Below are 15,323 nucleotides of genomic sequence, written 5' to 3'. Positions count from 1 at the left end.
CGTAGAAGGTTGAGTCGGTGATGATCAAGCAAGCACCATTAGTTACCTAAAGTCACTTGCTCTGGTTTCTGATTATGACATACACTATGAATAGTTCAGTTTGCGCATATATTCGGCCCATGTACGAAAGGGGCCATTGGGAAACATAAGTGCCCGCAAAGAGAATGCAATTGGCCCAAGGACAAACTATCTGCCTAGGTCCAAGTCTTTCGTTTCTCACCCACTCCAGGGTTCCTAGAGGTTTTCAGTGGGATTAAAACCTGCTTTAAAATGGGGGGGACGTACAGAAAGGTAGAAAAGGCATTTAGCAACATGTGTGCCCCACTGACACTCTTCGCAAAGTCTTCCCTCTCAAACCCTCCTGTAATTGTAGAGCAAGGCCCGAGTTCTTTGTAAGGAAAAGGAGCCATCTTTGTCCCCTTCCCTCGAACCCGGGGAGGCTTCTGGTGGCCATAAGAAGTAGAATGTCAATGCGGTGTGTTCTAACTCCACCCTAAGTGACTAAAGACAATGAAGCTTGCTCCCCGTTCTTCTCAGAGTCAGCCACGGCCTGAGAGAGACAGAGCCCTTTATCTGGAGGTCAGCAAACTGTGAAGATGTCTACAGCACATAAAAAGGCTGCGGGTAGAAATGCTGGGTGACGATTTCAAGTGAAGAGACGCTCTGAAGCAACCCAGCTCACGCGTCAGGCATGAGGGAGAGTCTCCGTTGACCTCTAATCCAGACACAACTGGGCAGAAGAAAACTACCGTGGGTGCCTTTGCTGAATAACTGACTCCCACTGTTACCTGGCGGGTACAAACGCTATTCAACAGAGGCGTGAACAGACAGTTCTCGGTGGGACATTTTTTTCAGTTTGAGAAGCGCATGAGAGCCAAACTGTTCTGACGCCACTACAAACAATGCTTCCAACGCTTCCATGCAGCTCCTTATCCTTGAGTGCGGAGAGGAGGAGGAAAGGAAGAAAGAGTAGAGAGAGAAAAGGGATCAAATGTAAGACGGGGGTCACATCTGTTCAGACACCACAAAGCAGAGAGGTGAAAGGAAAAGCTGCAAATGTCATCCCATCCCCTTCCCGCCTCTAGCTCGAGAAGAGTGTCTAGTAGATTTAAAGCAAGATTTATCACACATACACAATGGGGCAGGAACAGACAGACTAGGAGTGACTAATCAGACTCTCCGTGGAAATTCTCAGTGACTTTTACTGGAAATAAGCTGTACCATAAAGAACTGGATGCGAAGTGTTGAGATGCGAAATCACAGATGCTCAAAGAATTGGTCCACCAGGAACACGCTTTTAGCTTTAATTGAGCCACCACTTCTAGTTAAGTTTACCCAAAAGAAGATTCCCCTCCCCCTCCCTTGGTTTCTAATATAACCTCATCTCTATAAACCCAGAGAAGAAATCTGAGTCGAAACGGATTTCCCCTCAGTCAGGGCTTGCAAAGTCAACAGAGATGCTCTCCAAGGCTCTACCTTTGTGGCTCAGGAGGAGGGAAGGTGGCTGGCTCGTTCTGAAACTTCATGAAATTCTAAACATTCAGTAGTGGGGGCTAGGCAGAGCATAGGTGACGGTTTAGAGACCTTCAAGATAAATGTTCTCGAGTTTCTCTCCTTCAGTGCAAGTCAAAAGGATTCTCTGAGGAATTCAGTCCGTTTGAAGTTTTCATGTGGCCTTTTCATTTGTGTGAGATTTAGCCAGCACCCTGCAATGGCAAACGTCTCCTCCTTGTCAGTACAATCATGTAGACTCCGAAAAAGCCATCTTCCATTGAGAAGACAATTGTCTTCTATAGAGATGAGAAACAAATGCCCATGACCCGATTCACCTCATCCCAGCAGGCTTTTGCTTCAGCTTCCTCTGAGCAAACACAACCAAGTCTAGAGCAGTCAATCCTGCTGCCCCACACTGGGCCCCTGTAGTTGTTGCTATTTACCCTTCCTATTAATCTGTCAATGTTCTAGTCAAACATGCAAAACAATATGGTGGGCGCATAGTTAAGCTGGCCATTGCTAAGTAACTCGGGCCAGAGATGGAGAAAATAGAACAGCCCCAACCAACAAAATGTGAGACCTAAATGCAATTGCTCAGAAAGGTTCCACAATGCCGGCACATGACAATTTTTTTTTCAGAGTGACTCTGATTTAGCACCTCTCTTGCCAAAAAAGAGTGATCCCCACAGACGATTCAGTACCAGAATCTAAATTCAGATCGTGTCACTGCTCCTATCGTCATAGGGTAACTGTCTGGGCACGTTGTAAAAGAGAGAGGTTGTTAGAAGATGCCTTTGCCCTGAACTGAAGAAGCTATTGAGTTTAGTTTGACACACACACAGATGAGCTCATGACAGAAACACTCTGAGCTGAACAAAAGTCCTTGGTTCAGCATGCTCCGGAAAGAAAAACATGGAATTTCCTATTTCCAAAATGTAATCCAAATGTAGTCCAATGTATTTGAATGCAATTTAATAACTTGTTTCCTTGCCTCCCTTTACTGCTAGCCTAGGGGGAGTCTTCAGCTGTGGTTTGAATGTGAAATGTCTCCCGGGGGCTCGCATGTGGGAGCTTTTGATTGTCAGTCGGTGGCACTGTTTTGGGAAGCTGTGAAACCTTGAGGAGACGAAGCCCCGCCCTGGAGTGGATGACTAGGCCCAGATCCACTTCCTGTCCAGTCTTTGCTTCCTAACAATGCGACCTAGCAAATGCACGGTGACCAGCCTTGCCTCCCGCTCTGGCGATCACACCGTCTCTGTCACGTCAGACTGCATCTTCTCAAATTGTAATCTGAAACAAAGCCTTCCTCCTCTTAGCCGCTTCTTCTCTAGCATTTGGTCACAGCAGTATGGAAGGTAGCTAGAACCTTCTCAACACAGAGCTCCATCCAAACGGCCACCTCTATTCCACTGCAGTTAGCACAGAAAAAATGGAACCCGCCCGACGTGCTAGCACTGATCATATAACCAAAAAAATAATCAAGTGAAACCAACAAATGTCTAAGCCATACCCTGATTTAAAAAAAAAAAAGGCGGTGTGTGTGTCCCCCTGCTGTGGTTTCAAGAACCGTTCTGAATGGGAAGAGTGGTTGACCAATCATGACTATGGGATATCAGGACACAGAACAGCATGTTGACAGAAATGTGGTTGAAATCATGCTAAGTGGGTCCTAGGCAAATTCCCCCTGTGTGGCTACTTAGTAGCTGTTTGATTCCTGAGATGTAAATAACTTCTCTGAGATATGTCTGTTCACCCATGTCTAGGTCACATGTTCATCTTGACAGTCAAGACAGCAGAGACCATAACTGGGCTATATCCTCAAAACTAGAGGAAACAAAGAGTTTCCTAAAATGAGCTTTGGGTGACAAGAACTTTCTTGGTGGGTAGACAAAACGAGAAATGCTCCAAAACCTCAAGGGGGTGAAAAGATGAAATAGTGTATGTGTATGTGTATATATACATGTGTGTATGTATATATGTATGTATATATGTACATGCATATATATGTATATGTATACACATGTATGGTATGTATATTTTATATGTGTGTACATCTGTATATACATGTTTCTATTTATATCTATACATATTTATATATGCATATATGCGTGTATACATGCATATATACATGTGTATGTGTGTATGTATGTGTATGTATATTTTAATCTGTATATATATGTATGTGTATATGTGTGTATATATGTGCATACTATCTATAATATATATATGAAGCATTTAGTAGGTGACACACAGTATTCTGCAAGTGGTAGCCCAAATGATGGTATTTTTGTCATTAGCAATCTTTGTCCTCAAAAATATCAAGTAATGGGCTATTTATAAAAGGACATAAAATAGAGTGCCAGCTTAAATCTGGCTACTAAGGTAATATAATCCAAGATATATATATATATATATATATATATATATATATATATTGACTGAGACTAATCTAAGAAGGGACACAGGACACATAGCATAATGTTCAAATATTAAAAGTTAAAGTGGATCTTTTTTGTCTTTACTATAAACTAATTCAACATAAGACTTGATCTTCCAGCAAGCTTTGGCTTGTATAAGTAGACAGACAACTACTACAAACCCAGACAAGATGAGAAACTCTTGTCTTGGGAACAACGTGGCTTTCAACAACCAAGCTGATACTTCTCTTTAAAGCACAGACTTTTTAATCGTTTATTTTTATTTTAAGTGCATTGGCATTTTTCCTGCATGTGTATCTGTGTGAAGGTGTCAGAATTCCTGGAACTGGAGTTACACACAGTGGTGAGCTGGGACTTGAACCCAGGCCCTCTAGAAGAGCAGGCAGTGCTCTTAACCACTGAGCCATCTCATTACGAACATTTTATACCAGCTCAGCTTGTGTGCGCTAATCAGCAAAGGCCAATGCTAACACAGTAAGAGAAGAAGAGCATCTCCCTCCTGTATGTGGAGCTGATTCTGAGAAGCTACTGGTTACAGCATTAACATGAACCCCAGCCTTTAAAGAGCAGGAAAGAAGTGTGATATTTTGCACCTAGGATTCTCTGACATGCACTTTCCTCTCTAGTACTGAGTTGTAGTTCATCCTTATAAAATATTTTGTTGTGCTCCAACTTACAAAAACACAGCATGTTAAGGTGCAAAATTACATTGATTCATTCGTCCTACGGTTTAAGTATTTGACTAGGTTCTAGGTGACGCACGAAAGCAAAATTAGGCCACACCTCACCTTCCGCAGGAGACCCAGACTGAAGAGGGAGAAAACGATGGGCAGTGTGAGGTTAGAGACACATGGTGCATTGAAGACACTCTGAGCAGGTATATGAACTGTGTAAGAGTGAAAGCCATTCCACGCCAAGGAGGGGCAGAGAGCACAGAGGCTCCGGGGCAGCAAGATGGCCAGAGCCGAACAAGCTGAGGAAACAGGAAGTGAAGCTTGCGAGTTCGCTTCCGCCCCTCTCGGTACTAACGCCGCAGTCTGAAAACGGTATCTTCCTGGCACAAAGGAAAATTGCAACTGTAATTAGTTAAGGACTGTGAGACGGGATTACCCTGGGAGAGCTCAAGGGTCCTTAACTGTGGAAGGGCGAAGCAGAAGACACTGGAGCAAAGCCACTCAAGAGAGAGTCAACCTGTGGCGGCTGGCTCGGAGGAGGAGGAAAAGCTGCAGGAGCCAAGCTCTGGCAGGGTCAAGAAACCGGAAAAGACGAAGAAATGGACAGTCTCCGGGAAGCACCAGTACACTGTTAGGCTAAATTTTTTAACCCAAAAGTCGTGTTAGATGTCCGACCTGAGGGCTGGAGTTGGGGGAAAAAAGTATTTTCTGAAGGCACACACAATTATGCTCTCATTTGAATATTTCCCACATTATTGCGGGCAATAGGAACTAGCAGGATGTTTCACACCATGAGAGTAATGTCATTGATTCACAAATCAAAATGGCTGACCTGGAGCAAACCTGCTGATCAAAAAAAAAAAAAAAAAGAAGAAGAAGAAGAAAGAGAAAAGTTTCTTTCACACATTACCTGCATCCTGTTTTCCAAGAGTCTAATATTCAGAAGGCCTCTACCGTCCTCCACATGAGCCACTTTATGCATCCATTTGTGGTTTTAATCCCCTGTGACAACAGACGGAGAAAGAACCAGGTATAGTGATGGAAGGATCATTTAAGACGCTCTGCCATTCTATCGAACACATGCTATTTCCTGATGATGAATTCTGATAACACACTTTATACTTTTCCAAAATGTAACGCTATCTGTTTGTAGGCTGGGGCTCTTTTGGATTTGTTGATTTTGTTTTATTTTTGCATTGAAATCAATCTCCCCTCCCCCCCCCCCAAACAAAGGATGTGGTCATGTTGGGCCTCAAACTCAGAGAATCCCCAATACTGGAATTGCAGGAGTGTGTATTTTTTCAAATCATTTTCAGGGCATAGAAATTCAATTGTGAGGGAAAAAAAATTCTGTTTGTGTCCTAACATACTCAGGGCTGTTAGGACAGGTTATATACTTAGAGGGCTGAGACTATCCTCAGACAGCACGGAGTCTCTGGTAGAAATTCCCCTGCTTTCTTATTTCCACCAATGCTTGGAAAGTTTCTCACCTCAATTTATGACTTTATTCCGCTACTATAACAGACCCAAGAAACTGGTGCCGTGTTTAAACATGAACCATGAAGTAACCTACATCTGTGTTCCCAGACCATATATCATTCTTATTTGGTTCCAGATAAAACCATTTCTTATCCCCTTTGAGGAGAAAGCTGTTCTTTCTTTCATCGTAATCTTAAATGCAAGCTAACCAGGGCTCCTAGTAGTGCTTAATTATGTATGTGTCTGGCCATACTGGTGATCTTTAATGTAAGAAGTTGTACATCTTGCTAATACACACAGCTATCCTTCCTTCTTCCTTTCAAATACCTATGCCTTTAAGGTTTTTCGCCTTACTGCACTGGCTTGCTTCTCCAATATGTAAGGAGCTATGGTAGTATGCATGGCTGTTTTCCCCAAAAGCAGATTTACTATGAAGTAAATATTAGTAAATCCATATTTGTGTATCCCTCACCGTGGTTCTAGAAGATTCTAGGGTTGTCAAACTGTTCTAAGTACACGGGAAAAGGTCAGGACATTGGGAAACATTCTGGTCAATTAAAATGTCTTAGAAGACAGGCATGGTGGCGCATGCCTTTAATCTCAGTGCTTCTGAGGAAGAGGCCAGCAGATCTCTAAGTGATCTCTAAGTTCAAGGCCACCCTGGTCTACAGAGTGAGTTCCAGGACACCCAGGGCTGTAACACAGAAAAACCCTGTCTTAAAAACCGTGTGTGTGTGTGTGTGTGTGTGTGTGTGTGTGTGTGTGTGTGTGTGTGTATCAAGCCCTATATTCCAATCATTTCCTATGTTTTCTACTGTTGTTCATTTTTGATACATAATTCTTCATTTGTAGTTCTAACACTTGAATCTTAAGATATTTCTATCACAGAAAGCGAGATCTAAAACTGGCTACAAAGGGTCAAATAAGTCGGGAGGGAACGAATGAGGTACAAGAAATCAGAGCGGGTAGCAGTGAGAGATCAGTAGATCCTCACACTCAAGGGATGAGGCCCACAAATATTCAGTCTGCCCACAGGTCGGATTTTCTTTGTTCTTTCTGATCTTTTAAAGAATTGATGTGTTCCCGTGCTCAGGTGCAATGTGTGCCGCGTCTTTGTCTTTTTTTTTTCTTTCTTTTCTTTCTTTTTTTTTTTTTTTTTTTTTTGGTATTTTTTTTTTTATAAATTTAAGCTGACTCCTTCTATTCGCAGTTTATAAGATCCTTGTTTTTTATTTTAAACTAGGAGCAGATGGTGAATTCTGTTCAGGGTTTTAAGACGATCGCATTTGCATTTTTTACCTGTTAATGTGGTACCGTGCTAGCAAAGTTTATGACATTGAGCCAGTCGAGCATTCATGGCCATGGCGTGTTTGTCAGCACTGACTGGAATGTGTTACTCTCACAGTATTCTTTTTTTTTTTTTCAGTGACCATGAGTGAAATTCATCCTACCACCACCTTATTATCTTTACATTTTCATCAAGGTTATGCTAGTCCCGTAAGAGGACTTAGGAAATGTGCCCTTCTAAACCACTGACAGGAGTTTATACATAATTGGGTTGCTTGTCTGATGTACGTGAACTGCTTACTAGACAACGTGCTCTCATAGACGCTGTTTGTTCTTCCCTGGGGGAGGGGGTGCCTTGTTTTGCTTTGGAGACAAAGTCTTGTTATATAATATTGCCCGGACTATGACTCACAATGTAAACCAGGCTGGCCTTGAACTTAAAGACCCAACTGCCTCTGCCTCCCGAGTGCCGGATTAAAGGCGTGCTCCACCATGCCTGGCTGGGAGGCATCTTGCACATGAAACCCACTACTTGGTACACTAACCTAAGGCATTAATTGTAACGACAAACAAGACATCTGACAGCTATCCATTCCTCCTCAGAGAACAAAAGATCCGTGTTTCTAAATTCTGCTCATCTCAGGCTGTGTTTCTGTGGGTACATTTTCCTGGGTATCTACCTTTTTTTTTTTTTTAATTTCTTGAACTTTATTATTTCTGTGACTCATTGCGTGTGTTTTCCCCGGATTTTATTAGTGAGACATACGTGCAACCAGTGACCTTCCTCGTTTCTACTAGCTCCACCCGTTATTTCTGTTCATAGCCGTTTGTGTCTGAATTGCTTAGAACTTCCAGAATAGTACTCAACAGTGGTGACAGTGTCCGAGCGTGTGAGTCTAGTCTGAGTCCCTTAGCTTTTGTTGTTACGTATGACAGTGACCGTTGGTAAAATGGACACTTTATTATCTTAATGGGGGATGGTAAGAGAGGATGATAGGGTCAGAATACTAAAACGTGTTACATGCATGTATAAAACTGCCAATAAAGAATAACTCTTGTACATTTGTGTCTTAGAGTAGCTACAGCCATAGACTCTGACCAAAAGCAACCATTAGGTTAAGAAAATATCCCTACAGGCCAATCTTATGGAGGTACTTTCTCCATACAAGTGTGGCCCCCTTCTCAGACAACACTAACGTATGTCAGGTTAACAGGAATTAACAAGGACATGGGTCTTGGATGAATTTGTTTATCCTACTCCTAAAGTGCTTAATGCTAAACTATCATTAAACAGTATCCATTTAATATATACACCCATGCATTTAATATATCCAAAGTTTCCAGAACAGTAACATACATATGTATGAGTAAAATAGCTTGTTGGCTTTGCTTCATTATTCTTTTCCAAGTGAAAACACCATATGAATTGGGAACGTCTCATCAGCTTTCACGTTCCATAATTGACTGTACTATTGTGAATTTTCACTTAGCAATCTTTTGCATTCGAAAGCTCTTTCACATGCTAGAGCAAGAGAAAGTTAGTTCCCGTACCCTACTTTTTGGGGGACTATAGGTACCATGGCTTCCGTTGGGCTCCACAGAGGACAAACTGAAACAAGTACCAGGGCTGTAGAGATGGTTCAGCAGTTAATCACACAACTGCTCTTCCAGAGAACCAGGTTCAAATCCCTGTACCCACGTGGTCTTTAACAACCTTCTATAACTCCAGTTCCAGGGGATCTGACACTGTCTCATGCTTCCGTGAGCACTGCACACATGAGGTCCACAAGTGCACATGCATGTGATATACATACATGTATGCAGGCAAAATATTCATACCCAGAAAATAAATAGTCTTATCTTAAAAGAGAGTAAAATGTAGTAAGGGTCTTTCTCTCCACCTTTGTTGTTGTCTTGTGTCCTTCCCTGGCCCCAGAGGTCCCTACCTAGAGCTCTTGCTTCTCCATGACAACCAGACTTTGTGGCTGCAGAAGCTAGCCCTGCCAGACTCTCCTATCTAACGTACGGTAAGAGATCCTCATCGGTTTTGATCACCAGTATTAGGAATAGCATTCTGCCTTAAAACAGAAATGTCACTCTTCAATTCATCTTTTCTAAGACACTTTGCACACATCAATAAAACCGATGATAGGCAAAAATCAAAATGTGCCTTTAGTCTACGACCCAGGACTCCAAAGAGAAAGAGAAGATTTAGCTGAATGTGATAGCATACACTTATAATTCCTGCACTCAGGAGACCTGGGGCAGGGAATTTATGACTTCAAAGTTAGCCTTGAGTTGGTGGTTTGAACAAAAATGGCCCCCATAGGCTCATGAGGAGTACTATTAGGGGGTCTGGGCTTGTTGGAGCAGATGTGGTCTTGTTGCAGGAAGTGTGTCACTGGGGGTGGACCTTAAATTTCAGAAGTTAAAGCCAGGCCCAGTGTAACGCTCTCTTCCTGTGTCCTGCCAGTCCAGAAGTAGAACTCTCAACTTATTCTCCAGCACCATGTCTGCCTGCCTGCCACGCTCCCCACCATGACAATAGTGCACTAAACCTCTGAACACAATTAAATGGGTTCAGCCTCAATAAATGCTTTCCTTGCCGTGGTCATGATGTCTGTCACAGCATCTGATCTGCATAAAGAGGGGAATGAAGGAGAGGGAGAGGAAGAGAGAATGAGATAGACTCTATCTCCTGAATTCTCAAGGACTCTTTCCCATTCTCAGTTTTAGGGGTGTGTGTGCATGTGTCTGTGTGTCTGTGTGTGTTTGTATGTATTTGTATGTCTCTGTGTGTGTCTGTATATGTGTGTGTATGCTTTCGTGTGTCTGTATGTTTGTATATGTTTGTGTGTGTGTTTGTATGTGTATCCATGTGTCTGTATATGAGTGTGTGTGTGTGTGTGCGTATGTGTGCATGTGTCTGTGTGTGTTTATATGTGCTTGTATGTCTCTGTGTGTGTCTGTATATGTGTGTATGCTTTCGTGTGTCTGTATGTTTCTGTATGTTTGTGTGCATCCTTCTGTGTATATTTGTGTGTGTATGTGTATCCATGTGTGTCTGTATATGAATGTGTGTGTTTGTGTATATGAGTGTGTGTGTATATGAGTGTGTGTGTGTATCTGTGTATGTATGGGTCTGTGTGTGTCTATGCACATTTGTGTTTGTGTTTGTATATGTCTTTGTGTGTCTTTGTGTGTGTTTGTGTGTATGTCTGTGCGTGTCTGTGTGTATTTGTGTGTGTGTGTGTGTGTGTGTGTGTGTGTTCTTAAATAGACTTGCCAGTCATTTGTACATTTTCTCCTGATTTTCAAAATTCAGCATTGTGGAAAGCAACTATAATAACCTCACCTGCGCGCCATTAGAGTTGTTTACCCCCAAAATACCTCTAGACCCATGGCACAGCTTCCTTTTTGCTCTCCCTGCCAGCCCCTACGACCTCACACACAGTTTCTTCTCTGCACTATTCTATATGTTCTAACTCATTCACTTCCTTCATTCATTATGACCCTAAATGGTTCCTTTTTGAGGAATGGCTCCTAGCTTCCTAAGTCTTTCTCTGGGTTAATCTGACAAGATTGAATCACATTTCCAGTTCCTGTGCAAAAGCTGGAAATCTTACTGGCCAAGCTTTATGTCATGTCAAATCGCAGGTCTCCAGAAAGCTACAGAATGACTGCCCCTATGCCACCCAGAGAAGTCAGACGTTTGACCCTGCACCCAGCCATTTAGCCCCTCCATTTAGCCCCTCAACAATAGCTCAAAATTAACACACTGAAACTGAAGTCTGGATTCGCAGGTCACATGCTGGTTCACACCTGCCTTCTCCGTGTACCACATGTTGAACCGAGCATGTCCTTGCAGCTCTTCTGTCTGCATCCCAACCACAATTATTCATTCCACAGATCTCATCATTTCTCTCTAAAACATATCCAAAGGCCACCCATTCCCCTTACTTCCTTTATCACAGTTTAATGCAAGACATCATATATGCCTTATCTGAATGACGGAGGTGGCCTCCCCACAGCTCTCTAACTAGCCATTGCATGACTAGTCCTGCCAGTCAATCCATAAGGACTCTACTCTCATCTCATGATTTGGTCAGTGCCCTTATAAAAGCTTGACAGTGTGAGTGTTTCTCTCTCTCTCTCTCTCTCTCTCTCTCTCTCTCTCTCTCTCTCTCGCTCTCTCTCTCTCTCTCTCGCTCTCTCTTTCTCTTTTTAGCAGACTCTTGCCCATGTGCCTTCCCGCATAATGCGGTGGCAAGAGCATAAGGCTCTTGAAACAAGCCATCAGAACTACAACCCAAATCAGTTTCCATTCATTAGTATCTGTGGCGTTCTGTTGGGCCACCGCAAAGTGAATGAAGAAAATACTCCACGTAGGAGCAGCGATTATCTTAAAAAGGTAAACCCAGTCATAAAAAGCCCCCCATATCCTCAGCAGTTCTCCAGCCATTCCTTCGCTGCCCCACCCAAGGCTTTCCTAACCTGAGCCTAGCCTAGCTGCTCTCTCTAGTCATCTCATCATTCTTCCCAGTACACAAGGCCCCAGACATGCAGCCTTCTGACAGTGGCATGAGGCTCTTGCAGCCTCTGCTGGTCACAAACACATGGCTGTTTGCCTGGTTCCCTCTGCTTCTTCACTGGCTTCGGACTCTGGTCTCCTTTAGTTTTTATCCTAGGCCAAGAGAAGCTCACCCAGTTTAAAACTATGTCTTGGTCTCAATGCATTGGGAAAGAAATAACAAAGACCACAGGAAATGCCAAAGTGGGAAACAGAAAGAAAAAAGAAAGATCTTCAAACAGTATGACTACGTCATAAAATTAAGGGACGATAAGCAGCCGTGTATAGTGGTGCACACATTTAATTCCATCACTCAGGAGGCAGAGGCAGAGGCAGAGGCAGAGGCAGAGGCAGAGGCAGAGGCAGAGGCAGAGGCAGAGGCAGAGGCAGAGGCAGAGGCAGAGGCAGAGGCAGAGAGATCTCTGTGAGTTCAAGACTAGCCTGTCTAACATAGCAAGTTCCAGGCCAACTGGGGCTACATAGAGAAACCTTGTCTCAAAAAATAGAAAAAAAGAAAAGAAAAGAGACAAAGAAGACAAACATAAAAATAGTAGCACTCTAAGAAAAAGAAAGACAATCCCACAATTTTTCAAATAAACACAAATGTTATACATCCTTTAAGTGAATGAACATTCTAACCACTTCTTTCTAAGGATTAAGTAATTATTACCAATTCTCCTGCCTGGGAGGTTTGTATGAATTGTCTATGTTTGAAGTCGAGTGAATTCCACTGTTTTAAGAATGTAGCAAAAACATTGGCTCAAATTGAGTAAAAAAAAGCATTTGAAAAAGTCATTAAGAGCCCTTAGAAGAATTGCTTTTTTTCCCCTGGTTGTAAGTTTGTATAGCAAGGATCTAAGACATGTTTTAAAATAAAGCAACTCTCTCATACAGCCTTGGGTACATGAGGCATCATTTTCCAACAATGGCCTGGCCTTCTTGGCCTCTCTTTGTCCTTCAAAATGCCTCTTTGTAAATCACAGGTGTTCGTGGGCAGAAAGACCATCAGAGGGGAGTTTATTAAGAGTTTTTTTCTTTCCCACTTGTTCTAAACCTGTTCAGAGAGTGCTTTATCCCACATACCAAATCTCCATAAAAATCAAGAAACAAGAAGTTTTCTGTAAGTCTGCCCAACAGCCGCACTATGACATTAGTTTCGACAGCTCTGTGACCCTGTATTGTCCCAACTTTATTCACTAGTCTCTTTTTCTCTTTCTTTTTCTGTTGCCTTTTTTTTTTAAAGCCTTTATTGGCATTCGGCATTTTTTATCTACTGTAAAATAAAAAGAAGGATGGCTTTTTTAAAGCACTCTGTGTGACAGTTTAAAAAAGAAAAAGAAAGCTATCTACAGTTACTGTAGTAATGGTTTAAAGGGGGGGGAAGCACCTGCAAATCAAAGAAAGATGCTGTGGCACTGTCGCCGACACCCCCCACCCCCACCCCCTTCTCTTAAAGTTATTTCGTGGCCATTATAGAGTAGACCTGGCAATGAATTTATGTGACAGCTATGAAGTTAGTATTAAAATTGTGAATACTGCCTAGTAGTTTTCATGGCCTTACTATAAGATAGCCTCAATTTGCCACACAGCGGTGAATAGGGTACAGAAGGGGGTGTGTGTGTCCAATGAATGGGAGGAGGGTGTGTGAATGGGAAGGCTTCCCGGGAGGGGCAGCCCAGTAGTCGCCAGAGAGTGATTTATTTTTGCCAGTCCAGAAAGGAAAGTCCGAAGAAGAAGCAGCAGCCTGAAAGGCCCCGAAGCACTGGGGATAGGGGGTGGCGGTGGGGGCGGGTCCAGGGACGGGTGTCTTTACACATTTTGTCATTCCAATGCCAGTTCTAGAAGCAGGGATCAAGGCTGGGCTGTGGTAAACCCATTCCTCTAGTCTTCCCAGATCAACCATGAAATGCCAGCAGGGAGCAAATGTGGGGCCTGCTAGTACAGACCGGGAGTAAGGCAAAAGAGGGAGGGTGTCAGCCTTGATCCACTTGGAGAGAGTTCGGAGAGAGATGAAGTGTGCTGGGTGTGAGGTGGGAGAACTCTTCAGAAGCCCGGAGGATTTGGAGAGGGCATTCAGGGAAAAAAATGAGGTGAAGTCACTGCAAAGAGCAAAGGGGCGTGCTCAGGGTGCCCGGCCCCGCCCCAGGCCCCTCCCCCGACCCCTATTAGCATGCGGGCAGCGCGGGCCACGGGGCGGGGGCGGCGCAGTGGGATCGCTGCGCTGGGCGCTTTGTGGGCTGCGCTCGCCTCCACGGGGGACCATCTGCTCGCTGTCAATGCATCACCTGCTCGTCTGGGCTGTCGCCCGGGCAACCGAGGGCGGGGGAGATTAAGGAGCGTGTGCGTCTTGGTGTGGGCACTGGCTGTAGGGGCGGGGGCTTGGCGCAGTTCTGTCTCCTCTACCCTGGGACTGGTCAAGCCGAGTGGAGACGGTGGGGGGCGGGGGTTGACGACCACCAGGAGCGATCGGGCTCTTCTGCTCGCCGCACCACGGCCCATCCCGAGAGCCACCCCCACCAGAGGTGGCTGGAGTCTATAGAAGCCAAAAGCACAGGGTTCCCTTCAAAGCAACCCACCTCCTCTATGGCCAGACCAGACCCACGACGTCTCTTCTACCTGTCTACGTGCAGCAGCAGAAGCCCTATCCTGTGCCCGCCACAGCCTTCTCCAAGCGAGCTGGCCCTACACTGCCCAACCCTTTTGGACACCTCTGGGCACCTTTCTGAGAGCCCCTCAGTCTCCGGGCAACCACAATGGGGCCAGCATCGCAAGTAGACCCTGCCCCGCCCTGCCACCAAAGTCAAAGACAGTGACCACATCTCTTATCCGAGTCTGCTCTATCACCCAGCCCCAAGCCCTGGACAAGCCTTCAGCTTAAAAATATGATTACCTTTTGTCAGCGAGTTGGTTTTTCATAAAGGAGGTAGTTCTAGCGGTTACGGAGGGATTTTTTTTTTTTTTTAAACTGAAGTCCCCTACCAATCCCACCGGGCCTCTCCCTGGAATCCCAAGTGAAAAGGATAATGGCGCTACAGTCAACAGCAGGGGGCAGAGTTAAGCCATAGATCGGAACAGTGCCCATTTCCTTCAGCCTTTGAGCCAGTCTCAAATTTCATGAAAGTCCAGAAACTTTCAAGTAATTTTATTCCAACCAGTCAAGGATTTAGCTTTACCCGCAAAGGCATTTCAAGTCTGCCTGGGAAATTTATTCAGCTTAGCAGAAAAAGACCTATGAATGTTGTGTAAGGTTCCATGAACTGCAACCCAAGCCAAGACCTAGGTTTAGGTTTGATTTTGGTTTGAGTTTTGAATTTGGGCTGGGGTAACGGTGATTGGATTTTTGAGACAATGTTTCACCTGTTAGCTAACACGAACTGGCCT

This window comes from Rattus rattus, chromosome 1, assembly GCF_011064425.1.
Source record: "Rattus rattus isolate New Zealand chromosome 1, Rrattus_CSIRO_v1, whole genome shotgun sequence".
In the NCBI taxonomy this organism is placed as follows: domain Eukaryota; kingdom Metazoa; phylum Chordata; class Mammalia; order Rodentia; family Muridae; genus Rattus; species Rattus rattus.
The sequence above is the reverse complement of the archived record's forward strand: the minus strand, read 5'-3'. Positions refer to the sequence as shown.